At 34.8% G+C, this 12,941-nt stretch overlaps 1 non-coding gene across 1 annotated transcript; it reads right to left on the bottom strand.

Moving 5' to 3' along the window:
* Positions 1–12,249: 12,249 nt before the first annotated feature.
* LOC112998899 (small nucleolar RNA R71) lies at positions 12,250–12,356 on the bottom strand. The gene has a single exon (XR_003264078.1). It is a non-coding gene; the product is annotated as a small nucleolar RNA R71 (small nucleolar RNA).
* Positions 12,357–12,941: the final 585 nt, after the last annotated feature.

Below are 12,941 nucleotides of genomic sequence, written 5' to 3' on the forward strand. Positions count from 1 at the left end.
GCCAGTTTGACTAGCAAGTTGCACCCTGTCTCGCCAGACGCAGTGGCGACATGCACTGGTGCATGCTGGTCTCGCCAGTTTGACTAGCGAAAAGCTTGAAAAAAAATTGTTCATTTTCTCCTATAAATGGATCTCTCCTTGACTCCTTCACGTACCAGTTCAAAAAAAAATATTGTGAGTGTGTGTTTGGTTTCTATTAGTGAAAAAGCTTTGCTCCTTCTTGTGCTGCCTCTTGCTCGTGCGTAGCTCCTCTTCCTTGTAACTGTTTTTAACTCTGAAAGCTTGAAGGCTCAGGAACTTATAACTGTTGCAGAAGGCAAATTTGGAAGTTTAGAAATTTTTTAAAATGCACACTAAAACCATAGGAGGAAGAACCAACTATTTAAGTTGAACGATGTCACACACTCAGAATACACTGAACCAATGCTTTTGGCGGTTTTGGCCCTAGCCTGCGCGCCCCCTGAAGCCACTGCTGCACTAGTGCATGGCTTTATCGCCACTGCGTTTGGCGAGACATGGGCAGGGACCAACTCGCCAGTTTGACTGGCGAGACCAGCTGGCTTGAAATCGCCACTGGTCCCGGCGAGTCCGCTGCCACGTGGACCATCCGTGGAGGACTCACCATTCCTGATGGCGGCATGCATTCCTCCCACGTAAAAAAAGACACCATCCCGGAAATACTTTCAAAACAGCACCATTCTGGGAATTTGTTTGTAAAATAACCCCTATTAGGGCAATTTGCCCTTTAGAGAAGGATCTGTTACAAGATTAGTGTTGTCTCCACGATATGATCGATGTCTCACAGTTGGAAGCAGTGTAATGTGTCACACTCTAATTGGAAGGAACGTTAGTGCATACAACTACACGTGCTTCTCTTCTACGACGAAAGCGCCCTGTGAAGAATATTCCTTTTAATTGCTTCTATTTTCTTCTATTTTATTCTTCCTTAAATTCAAAATGTTAACAATTCAAATAAAGAGAGACAAAAATAAAATTATGAAAGCTAAGTTTGTGCACTTCCCTTTTAGTTAACATTGATTTTCATTACAATGTTGGATGTGACTTATACTTAAACATTTAAGTGATTTAAGTCCATTGGATGCAAATAAAAATAACAGTGTATAAATACAGGTTTTCACAAGAGTGGGTGCTAGCTAATTAATAGCGAATTTGGATGCTAGATACAATCTTTAGTAAAGCAGTTTCCACTTGTGATTGGACGTGCACAAATAAGAGCTTGAATATAAAAAATAATAGCAAGTGTGTTCCTTATGTAGTAGGTTATGTTCACTTAAGAATAGTTCATTAGTCCATCAATAATTTATACCTTTACAACCTTCAAAATAAAAGAATAATGATTGATTGTCCAATAGGTAGTAGACCGTCCAGACTTAGCATTTAGTATTTCATCACAAGTTTTTTTAGGTTTCACTTTAGAACAACCTTAATGAAAACCTCACACAAATCAGTTAAATGAAATTATCTAATTAAAAATAAATACAAGTTAAAAGGTCTCAATTATAAAATAATAATTTAGATATCTAATTAAAATGATCAATTTGTTAACTATGGAGTAAAAAAAATATTTTTATTATTTTTTTATTTAAATATATTTTCATACCTGTAATATATATTTTTTAATTTATTACCTAATATTATATATATATATATATATATATATATATATATATTATATTTTACTTTACTCCCTCACATTTTTTAAAATTTCATTTAGAATTTATTGTTAGTTTAAATCTATTAAGTGATGATGTGACATTTTATTTAACTAGCACATCACATCACTTAATTCATGATGAAATACTCTATTATGTATTATTAGATCATTACTTAACACAATGATATTAAATGGAATTTTTTTTTGAAAATATCACATGGTAAAATAAAATAAAAATTAAGTAGTTAACTAAAAAAAATGAATATATTACGTATATGAAAACATATTTAATTTTTTTAAGAAAAATTATAAAAGCAGTGGTTATTTTTTTATTATTAAGAATAAAAAAGGATTACAAATACAATTTCTCTATTTCCATTTTATCTCGGTCAAAGTTACGGGGCGAGGGGCAGAGAATCCAAAAGCGCGGCACGGTAGGCAGAGACCTAAAACCACAGGCAGAATCGTAGAAGGTCCTATAAACAGAACACAGAAAAAGCGAGCAACGACCATTCGTTTCAAGGTTGGCGAGTAACGTGCAATAAATACCACGACCAACGTGGTTTTCTGGCTCACCTTTCCGCATTTTCCTTCTTCCCTCTCTTACCCACAAGTACCCTCCTCAAACCCACGCTTTCCTCACAAAAAAAAAACTCACTCATAATCATTCGTTTCATTTCATTCATCTTCGTTTCTAAGTAAAAACATCACCATGTCTAGTACCGTTGGCCAGACCATCAAGTGCAAAGGTCACCCATCTCTTACTTCATCATTCTCATTAACATCATCATTTTCTTTTCTTTTTTTCTTTTTGCATTTTTCTTCTGTGTGATAATGTATTATTAATATTACCTTAAATGTTAACCAATATCCTAGTAAGGACAACGAAAAGTTTTTTTTATTGGAATACTTAAAAATACGATCCCATATGATTTTAAAAAATATGCTTATGATTCTCAATTAATTTTTTCTTCTTCTAATTCTTTAACCAGTGTTGTAAGGACACTCTGATTAGTAAGATGGTATCATTCTCTTTTCTTTTTTTCTTTTTGCATTTTTTTTCTTTGCGATAATGTATTAGTATTACGTTAAATGTTAATCAATTTCCTAAGGGCAATGAAAAGTTGTTTATTAGAATATGTAGAAATATACTCCTATATGATTTTAAAATATGCTTTCATATGATTTTCATTTAAATCTTCTTTTAATTCTTTAATCAGTGTTGTAAGTACACTAGTTAACAAGAACGTTATATTATTACTGATTGGATTGTGTAATGGAGTATAGCTGCGATTGCATGGGATGCTGGGAAGCCGCTGGTGATTGAAGAAGTGGAGGTGAAGGAAAATATTTTCATCTGGTTTTGTTTGTTGCATAATAGGCCAGACAACTACTTGAAATGAATTATTAACAAGTCAGTTATATTTTCTAATACATTTACATTAGCATTAGTCGGGAACATATCAATATTTTAATTGTATAATACACATCTGTATATGTTTGTATTGAATAACGCTTTGAAAGGATATGATGATACTCCACAAAATAAATCCAAGGCTACTGCTAGGTGGATTGTTGTTAAAGGAAGTCATTTAAACAATGCTTCTAGTTATATTTTAATACTGTGTAGACTAATTTGTACTTAACATTGAATATCTAAATTTCATAATATATTTAGTGTAATAGACAAAAAGGAAGCATTGAGTGTGGGTATTACGTCATGCACTGGATGTCAACTACAATCTTAGAAAGTTTCAAGAATAATTGAGAAACGGTAATTGCTTAATTCAAATGTATTTCATTTTGTTATAATCGATATTATGTATTATTAACTTATGTTTTATTATATCATGTAGTATTTCAATGATACTAGACCATTGGTGTAACGACCCGCCTTGTCAATACGATATTACTTACTATAAAATGTGACATTTCAATTTTTAAGTGAAAGCTCCATTAATTTGATAGTGAAAACGATGGTAAATTTTTTGTGATGTACATTCATCAAGCAACTCACAAACACACGTGAACAAATACGTACTTATATATATATATATATATATATATATTATACACCACTACACATCTATCAAATGTCAGAACATAATTCATATTTTTTTTACATATATCTAAACTTGGGACTTACATGCCCAATCAAAAAGATTCAAGGAACCAACTAAGGAAGAGTTCATAACAAAAAACAAATCTCCTCCAAAATAAATTCCAATGTTATCATGTCAGCTTTGCGGCTCCAACAAAAGACTTCCCTCTAAGTCACCTACTGCTGCTCATCTGCTCCCACGAATAAAAGTTCAAGATCATCATAGGCACCAATCACACGGTATAAAAATTGCAAAGGTGAGTTTATTATAAAAGATCAGCAAACTCCAAAAGACAATGATTAACAAGAAAACAATAACAATGAACACAATCGTTCTTAATAACCCATCGATTCAACGTACACTTAACAAACTAGTCATCAACTTTTCCATAATTCAAATCATATATGCTCAGAATGATGCATGTACCTAACTTAACTCTAAAATACAATGTGGTACCATTTATTTGGAAATAGCCTAAGCATGTCCACATGACACTCTCACTTAGGAAAACTAGGCAGCAAGTGTCGATGTCACCCTGTCATGCATAGGAAACTCCCCCCCCCCCCATGGTGATCAACCTGAGTCTCAAGGAAGTTCCAAACCGAGTGACATGCCCCCAAGTACAAGTATTTTTCCTCATGAAAAACTACGAGTACTTACTGACAAAGTTTGTACTATTTCTATGCAATATGAAGTATGAAACATAAGCATCGTCAATGCATTGACCATGGATAATTAAAGATTCTAAGCCATCCCCTTCTCTCTCCAGGTATGCTTAAAACTCTTTAAAACACTATTTCCCCCTCTAGGGATATCGAACATGGTCTCCACACCTCCCATGTACATACACAACATACATCATCAACATCACAAGCAATCACATTCCACATACATACATATATATTCATGCTCAGATTCACATTCCCTAGGTCTTCAAGCAACATAAACCTCATACAACAACAATCTATAATACCACGAGACTCATATTTTTAAGAAAAATTCTAAATTAAAGAGGAAAACTATAGTATTCAAAACAAACTCTTATGCCCATTTAAAATTTAATAAAGAAGTAAACAAAAGAACAAATATAAAATTTTGGGCAGATTCTCCTCTATAATTAAGACTTTTCCCAAAAATTCAAATCAATACAACAACAACATCATTGACAATTTCAATCATCAATAACAAACCTGTTAGACAAATGACCTCAGTTATCTTAAGAAGGGGTAAATTAATTTTCACTAACAAACTTTTAACCCCCTTCTAAATGATAGGATCAAAATGCAGAAGAAGCAGCAACAATCAATTCAATAATGTTCTTTAAACATGCAAGACAAAATTGATTGCAATAATAAATGAGATAAGGGAAGAGAGAAATGCAAACTCGATTTATACTGGTTCGGCCACTCCCCGTGCCTACGTCCAGTCCTCAAGCAACCCACTTGAGATTTTCCATTCTCTTTGTAAAATCCTTCTACAAAGTCTGAACCACACAGGGACAACTCATCCCTTGTGTTCAGGAATCCTTACAACTTAAGAGACCCTCGGTCCCTTAATCAACCTCTTTGGTTAAGAAGAAGAATTCTCTCTTTAAGAGAAGGATATTACAATTGAAGTTCCATGAACTCTTAATAGATTTTCAAGTGTTTGCCTAAGAGTTGTTGAGAGAGCATTTGGCAATGAAGTTCTCTTGGAAAATCTCTCTTGCTTTTTGAAGTTAGACACACAGATATATATAGGCCCTTCATGCCTTTTCAAAATTTTTTGAAGAGATGTGTCTTTTCGAAAAACTTTTTCTGAAATTCTTCACTAGTAATCGATTATAGGTTTCTGGTAATCGATTACACAGTTATATTTTGAAGGGTCATGACTTTTGAATTTGAATTTCAAGAGTTTCGTTGCTGGTAATCGATTGCAAACATCTGGTAATCGATTACAGGTTCAAAATTCAAATTCAAAACCCTTTTTAACAACTATTTTTCAAACTTTTCTTCTAGTAATCAATTACATTGCCTGGTAATCGATTACCAGAGCCTTGCATGTCTTGGAAACACTTTGTTTTGAGGCAAAGGCTTGATCTTAAAGAAATCTTGAAGCAAGACTTTGTTTGTTGAAGCAATCTTGTATTAATCTTGAAGCAATGCTTATCCTTTGAAGCAGCCTTGTTTGGTTCTTCTTTGGCATCATCATAATCATGTATACATACATTCACATTCTCCCCCTTTTTGATGATGACAATCATTATCAAGTGATTTCTTTTCGACATCATCAAAACATGCATGATTCATATTCTCCCCCTTTTTGATGATATCAAGCAAATTCTTTTTGACATCATTAAAACCTGCATGATTTATATTCTCCTTTTTTTTTATGATGACAACCACCTGTAGGTTAGGAGCAACAAAAAATATTTATTTGTATATAGTTTACTCCCCCTTGGTTTTGCAATGATTGCTTATATGAGACAGTTGAAGATTTCATAGATTTCATATATAAAAAGTTGTCTCATAAAGAATAGATAATTTCCCTTACTCTCTTATCTTTTATCTATCTCTCCCCCTTTTGATGATGACAATAATCTGAAATCAAGATAAACAATATGCAATTGATAATGTGTTCTCACAACCCTTACTCCCCTAAATTTATGCCCAAGTTCATGATAAACTCTACCCTTAAGTTCTCTCTCCCTTTGGCAATATCAAAAAGCCAAATGTTGGATCAAGTGGCCTCGGAATAATTAAAAAGGAAGGTTGAATTAATTATTAACGAACCTTTACTAATTAAAAATCTATCCTTCTTAATATTACCAAAAGTAAAAACAATAATTAAAGTGCACAGCGAAAAATAAAGAGTGTAGGGAAGAAGAAGACAAACACAAGAGTTTTATACTGGTTCGACAACAACCCGTGCCTACATCCAGTCCCCAAGCGACCTGCGGTCCTTGAGATTTCTTTTCAACCTTGTAAAAATCCTTTTATAAGAAAAGATCCACAAGGAATGTACCCTCCCTTGTTCTCTTTGAACAACCTAGTGGATGTACCCTCCACTAGAACTGATCCACAAGAGATGTACCCTCTCTTGTTCTCAGTCAACAACCCAAGTAGATGTACCCTGTACTTGTACCACAAAGGATGTACCCTCCAATGTGTTAAGAAAAAGTTCTCAAGCGGTTAGTCCTTTGAAACTTTGTGAATGAGGAAACAAAAGAATTCTCAGGGGGTTAGTCTTTTGAAATCTTTTGTTTATGGGAAAGGGAAGAATCAAAAGAATTCTCAGACTGTGTCGTTTTGAATTCTTTGACAAGGGAGAAGGGAGACACAAAAGAATTCAGACGGTTAGTCCTTCTTTCTTTTGGAAAAGGGAGAAGAGAGACACAAAAAGAATTCAGGCGGTTAGTCCTTGGCGAATTCTTTTTGGCAAAGGGAGAAGGGAATGAAAAAGATGAATAACACAAGTTTTTGAACAAAGAACTTTTCTTGGAAGAAAATGTTTTGAACAAAAACTTTTAGAAAGATGAAAAGAAGATGAAATAAGAAAGTTCTGAAAGAAATGAAAGAAGATGTTGAAAGATAGATTGAAAAATAGAATGATTGAAAGAGATGATGGATATGAATGTGATTGTTCTTATGTTTCATGCCAAGGTCACATATTTATAGTTTCTTGATGACTCAAGTCAAAACTTGTAACTCTTGGCAATTCCTTTAAAACTAATCACTTAAAAAGATATGACTTTTGAAAGAATCTCCAGAAACAAGTCACTTGAAGAAATGTGACTTTTGGAAATGAATTTTTCGAAAAAAGTCACTGGTAATTGATTACCATAAAGGTGTAATCGATTACACATCAACAGATGTGACTCTTCATTTTGAATTTTGAAAATCTTAACATTTTAAAACCACTGGTAATCGATTACTATAATCTGGTAATCGATTACTAGAGAGTAAAACTCTTTGGTAATGATTTTGTAAAAAACTTCTTGTGCTACTCAATGTTTTGAAAAACTTTTTAATACTTATCTTGATTAAGTCTTCTCTTGATTCTTGAATCTTTGAGTCTTGAATCTTGATCTTGATTATTCTTGAATCTTGAATCTTGATTCTTGAAATCAAATTTCCTCTTGATCCTTGAAGTGTTCTTGACTTAATCTTGAACTTAATCTTGAACTCATTCTTGAATGTCATCATCTCTGTTATCATCAAAACTCCTTGAATCAATCTTGATTCATCATGGAGCTTGCTTCTACACCAAAAACGGTCAGAGAAAAGAACTAAATTAGGATCTTAACACATCTAGACAAAGATAATCATAGCATAATCCAACTGATTTAATCCATAACATAATTCAAGCAAGTCTAATCAAACCAAGACAAAAGCAAAACAAAGGCTAAAAGATCCAAACACAAAGCAACCATATCCAAGACAAGCAAGAACACAATAAAAAGTAACCAAAGTACTAAGGATTAAAAGCCAAAATAAAAGGCTAATAAATAACCATAAAACTAAGGAAATAAAGCATAATCAAGATAAGAGTCAGCTGGGGGATCGAAGCAACGCCTAATGAAGCTCATATCATCTTTGAGACTAGTGATCCTCGTGTATCCATCCAATTAAAGTGTGCATCCATTGCATCAAGGCGAGTATCCATCGCATCAAATCGTTCACCTATAAAAGCTCAAAGACCACAAAGTTCTGTGAGGACTTCGGTCAGAAGAGAAGAGGAATCAACCCTTTGTGGTGAAGTAGATGAGGTACGTTCGTTAGGAATAGGCGGAGGCAAGTCTTGTTTATGAATTCACTGACCATCAACATCCTTTCGGTAACCAAAGGAGGTAACCACACCAGCACCAATAGAAAAAGATCATTTTACTTGAACAAAGGGTTCATCATCCAAAGGAATTTGGAAATGACGAAGAAAAAAAAAGGGTGACAAGATGAGAATACAAAAGAGGTGCATTGGTCCATAATGCCTTATGCATACGGTTCCTAACCAAGTGGGCCCAGTCGATCTGACGACCGATAAGAAAAGCCCACATAAGAATCAAGTCCTCCTCAGAGGCTTGAGCAAGATTAGACGAACGGGGTAAGAAAATGCGAATAATGATTAGTGCATGATGCGACAGTCAAAGGTTAATGACTCAGCAAGAAATCTACCAGTCATATTAGCCTGGTCATCATAGACCATACGACGAGCATCATGACTTGAGTAATCGAACTTCCAGTCATCAACAATAGTGCCCTCAAAAGGAACACCTTGACTGGGTAATTTAGTCAATGAGAAGAATAAAGACTGATTAATAACAATGGGTATATTTTGCACCTCAGAGTAAAGAATACCATCATGAATTTTCAAATTTGAATAGAAAAACTAGTTCAGGAAAGTAAGGTAGTTTCAGAGACATAAAATCAATCAAACCAAAATTTTGAAACACTTGATAACAATCAAATGTTTCTCCATCAAAGAATTCAAGATCAAGGTACTTAGGGTCTAGAATGATCCTAGAAGAAAATTGGGAAAAGTACCTTAGACGTTGATCATCTGAAGAAAATAAAGTAGATGATCGTGGGGATGACACAGAAGGAGGAACCAGTGCTATGGGTGCTTCAGATGGTCTATGGCGGCGATGGCCAACAACGACGGTGGTGGAGGAAGAACCCTTTCTCTTTTTCATTGATTCAGCCATTTGATGAAGTTTTTGCAGATTTCAATCGGTGGAATCAAAAGAGGAATGAAAAAGATGAAGTTTGGGCTTTGTGGGATGTGATTTGGTGATGAAACGAAGGAGATATGAAGGTTTGGGAATGGTGGTGCATCGTCACTATGAAGGGGATAAGATAGGGTCTGCACAAGTGCCCAAAAAACGCGATTTTTATATTCCAGGATGCCCTGTAGTCGATTACAAGGATTGGTAATCGATTACAGGATGAGTCAGCCTATTGGTAATCGATTACAGGCCACCTGTTCTAGTGTAATCGATTACATATGTTGGTAATTGATTTCCCATTATTTTCTCCTATTTCTTAACCCTTTTTTGCATCATTTTAAGTACTGATTAATCTTAATTGTCAAATTAATTAGGCAGTTTTATTATTTGGGCCCATTAAGCTAATTTGATGTTTTTAATCTAATTTCAAGAATTAATGAAGCATTTGGCTTGAATCCAGAATTGGGCTTGGACTTGAAGAGAGCTGACTATTTTATTCTACAAAATTTTATCTTATCTAGACTTTATCTTATCTAGATATTATTTAGATTTGATCTCATCTAGATATTATTTCATCTAGATCTTATCTTATCTAGATTTGATTTTATTTTATTTATGGGCTTGGATTTAAAACAAATTTGTAAGCTTTGGGGCTGGAAAATTATAATACAGCACCAAGGTTCTAGTATAGGCCCTCTCTCTTCTCTTTCTCCTTTTTTTTTTCGTTTTTGGCAATTCCAGTTCTGACTTTTAGTTTTAGCAATAAAATTTTGTTCTTCAATCTATAATTTCGTTCTCTATTGATTAATGGAAGGCTAAGTCCCCAACGTTGTTTTCTCTTGAGGATCAAGCACAGTTCTCTTTGAGGTTCTATTATTACTGTTAAATTCTGTTTAGTTTTTCCTCTTCACTAATTACTCTGAATTTGTTGCTATTAATTCATGCATGCTTAGTGCTTGATTAATTGTCTCTACGCTTAATTTACGTTCATGCTTAATGATCGTTTATGAGTAATTGGTGTATGTGTTGCTTAATCACATAATGAATGCCTTATGTTAAATTTCACTTAGTAATTTAATTTAGGGTTGGATTAAGTGGTTGAACTGAATAAGGATAAACTCTCATAACCTAGGATAAGAGACTTGCTTGTGAATCAAGGGGAAGCAACGTGTTCTTAATTCTGATATTTTCTAATTCACATCTATTCGTTGTTTAATTTACAAAAGCAAACAACTCCCCCATTCGTTACTATTTTTCCTACTATTTGTTATGAACATTTGGTGTATCATTGCTCGTTGGGAAACGACCTAGGATCACTTCCTAGTTACTGCATTCTAATGTTTATTTGATTCGGGTGCGGCCTCGATCAAATTTGGCGCCGTTGCCGGGGAGCAGTGTCCAAAGGTTCATAATAACTAGTAATTCATGTTTTATGTTTAGTTTTTTTATGCTTTCGTGTGTTGTGTTAGTGTTGTGTTCGTGTTGCGTTAAGTGTTGTTTAGTGTCTTGCTATTTTGTTTAGTGTGGTGTTTTGTTTTAGTTTTTCTATTCAGCGCTTCCCCTGTTTCAGTTTTTGTGTTTTGCTGTGAATAGTGATTTGCGATGGATTTAGTGACCACTTTTGTTGAACTGGAAAACAGGGTAGTAGTGGAAATCCCTTAGCGACAGATTTTAGAGACCACCCTTGCTGAATTAATTCGGATTTTTTGTTTTGGTAGCCATAGTTGTTATTTTTGGCTGAAGTTTTTTGTGGTCACTTCTTTTGATCCATATTTTGTGGGAAAAATAGCTGGAGCCCTTAGTTTGGTCAGATTTGAAAGTTCCAAAAAAGTAGCAAATTTGATTTTTGTTAAAACTTCAAATGGCCATAACTTTTGCTTCGGTTATCAGAATCGCTATTATTATATATGTATTTGGGGTAGAAAAAAATTTCCCATGCAGTGGCAGCCAGCCTGAGGTCTCCTTCCAAAAATTGCGATTCTATCAAAATTTTTATATTTTCCAAGTATTATTCTCTTATTTTTCTTAACTTATCATTTTTAGCTTCTATAGTTAGACTTTGAATTTTCGTTTGAAATTTTTGTGCTATCTTATCATCATTTTATAAGTTTGCTCACAAAATTTCAAGTCATTTGGATATCATTTGAGGGTTGCTGTATTTCAAACCTACACTGTTACTTGAATAAGAAGGCAACTAGTTGTGCATGTTGAGTATAGTGTATGACTAGAGGCAATCCATCTGACTTACAACCCTTTGATCCTAAGATAGATAGGACATTTTATAGATTAGTTAGACATCATTTAATACCTTTTGAGCATCCTGAGTATTCTGTTATTGGTGATTTTGAGCATTATTGTTTTGAACATTCTGATTTTGAACATTCTGAGAACATGGCACAACCTCCACCCCGTGAGAGGACTTTAAGGGAAATGGTTGCACCTGATTTCACCTACGAAAGCTTGTGCATCCAATACCCTGATGAGGATGTCCCATATGTTCTTAAAACTGGACTGATTCATTTGCTTCCAAAGTTTCATGGCCTTGTAGGTGAAGACCCACACAAACATCTGAAAGAATTCCATATTGTCTGCTCCACCATGAAACCCCCAGATGTCTAGGATGATCACATATTTCTGAAGGCCTTTCCTCATTCTTTAGAGGGAGTGGCAAAGGACTGGCTTTATTACTTAGATCCACGGTCCATCACGAGATGGGACGACCTCAAGAGAGTATTCTTTTTAGAAAATATTTTCCTGTTTCCAGGACCACAACCTTTAGAAAGGATATTTCAGGCATTAGACAACTCAGTGGAGATAGCTTATATGAATACTGGGAGAGATTTAAGAAACTATGTGCCAGTTGCCCTCACCACCAGATTTCTGAGCAGCTTCTCCTCCAATATTTTTATGAAGGACTCAGTAACATGGAGAGAAGTATGATAGATGCTGCCAGTGGTGGAGCCCTTGGAGACATGACCCCTACTTAAGCCAGAAGTTTAATTGAGAAGATGGCTTCAAACTCCCATCAATTTAGTGCTAGAAGTGATGATGCTATTGTCATTAGAGGAGTGCATGAAGTAGCCACGAATTCATCTTCATCAGCCAAGACTAAGAAGCTTGAAGGTAAACTAGATGCCTTGGTTAACCTGGTAACCCAACTGGCCATGAATAAAAAATCTGCACCTGTCACCAGACTCTGTGGTTTATGCTCCTCTTCTGACCACCATACAGACCTTTGCCCTTCTATGCAGCAACTTGGAGCAATTGAGCAGCCTGAAGCTTATGCTGCAAACATTTACAATAGACCTCCTCAACCTCAGCAGCAAAATCAACCACAACAGAACGATTATGACCTCTCCAGCAACAGATACAATCCTGGATGGAGGAATCACCCTAATCTCAGATGGTCTAGCCCTCAACAACAACAACAACAGCCTGCTCCTTCCTTCCAAATGTGGAAGCA

Source organism: Glycine max, chromosome 13 (assembly GCF_000004515.6).
Source record: "Glycine max cultivar Williams 82 chromosome 13, Glycine_max_v4.0, whole genome shotgun sequence".
Taxonomy (NCBI): Eukaryota; Viridiplantae; Streptophyta; class Magnoliopsida; order Fabales; family Fabaceae; genus Glycine; species Glycine max.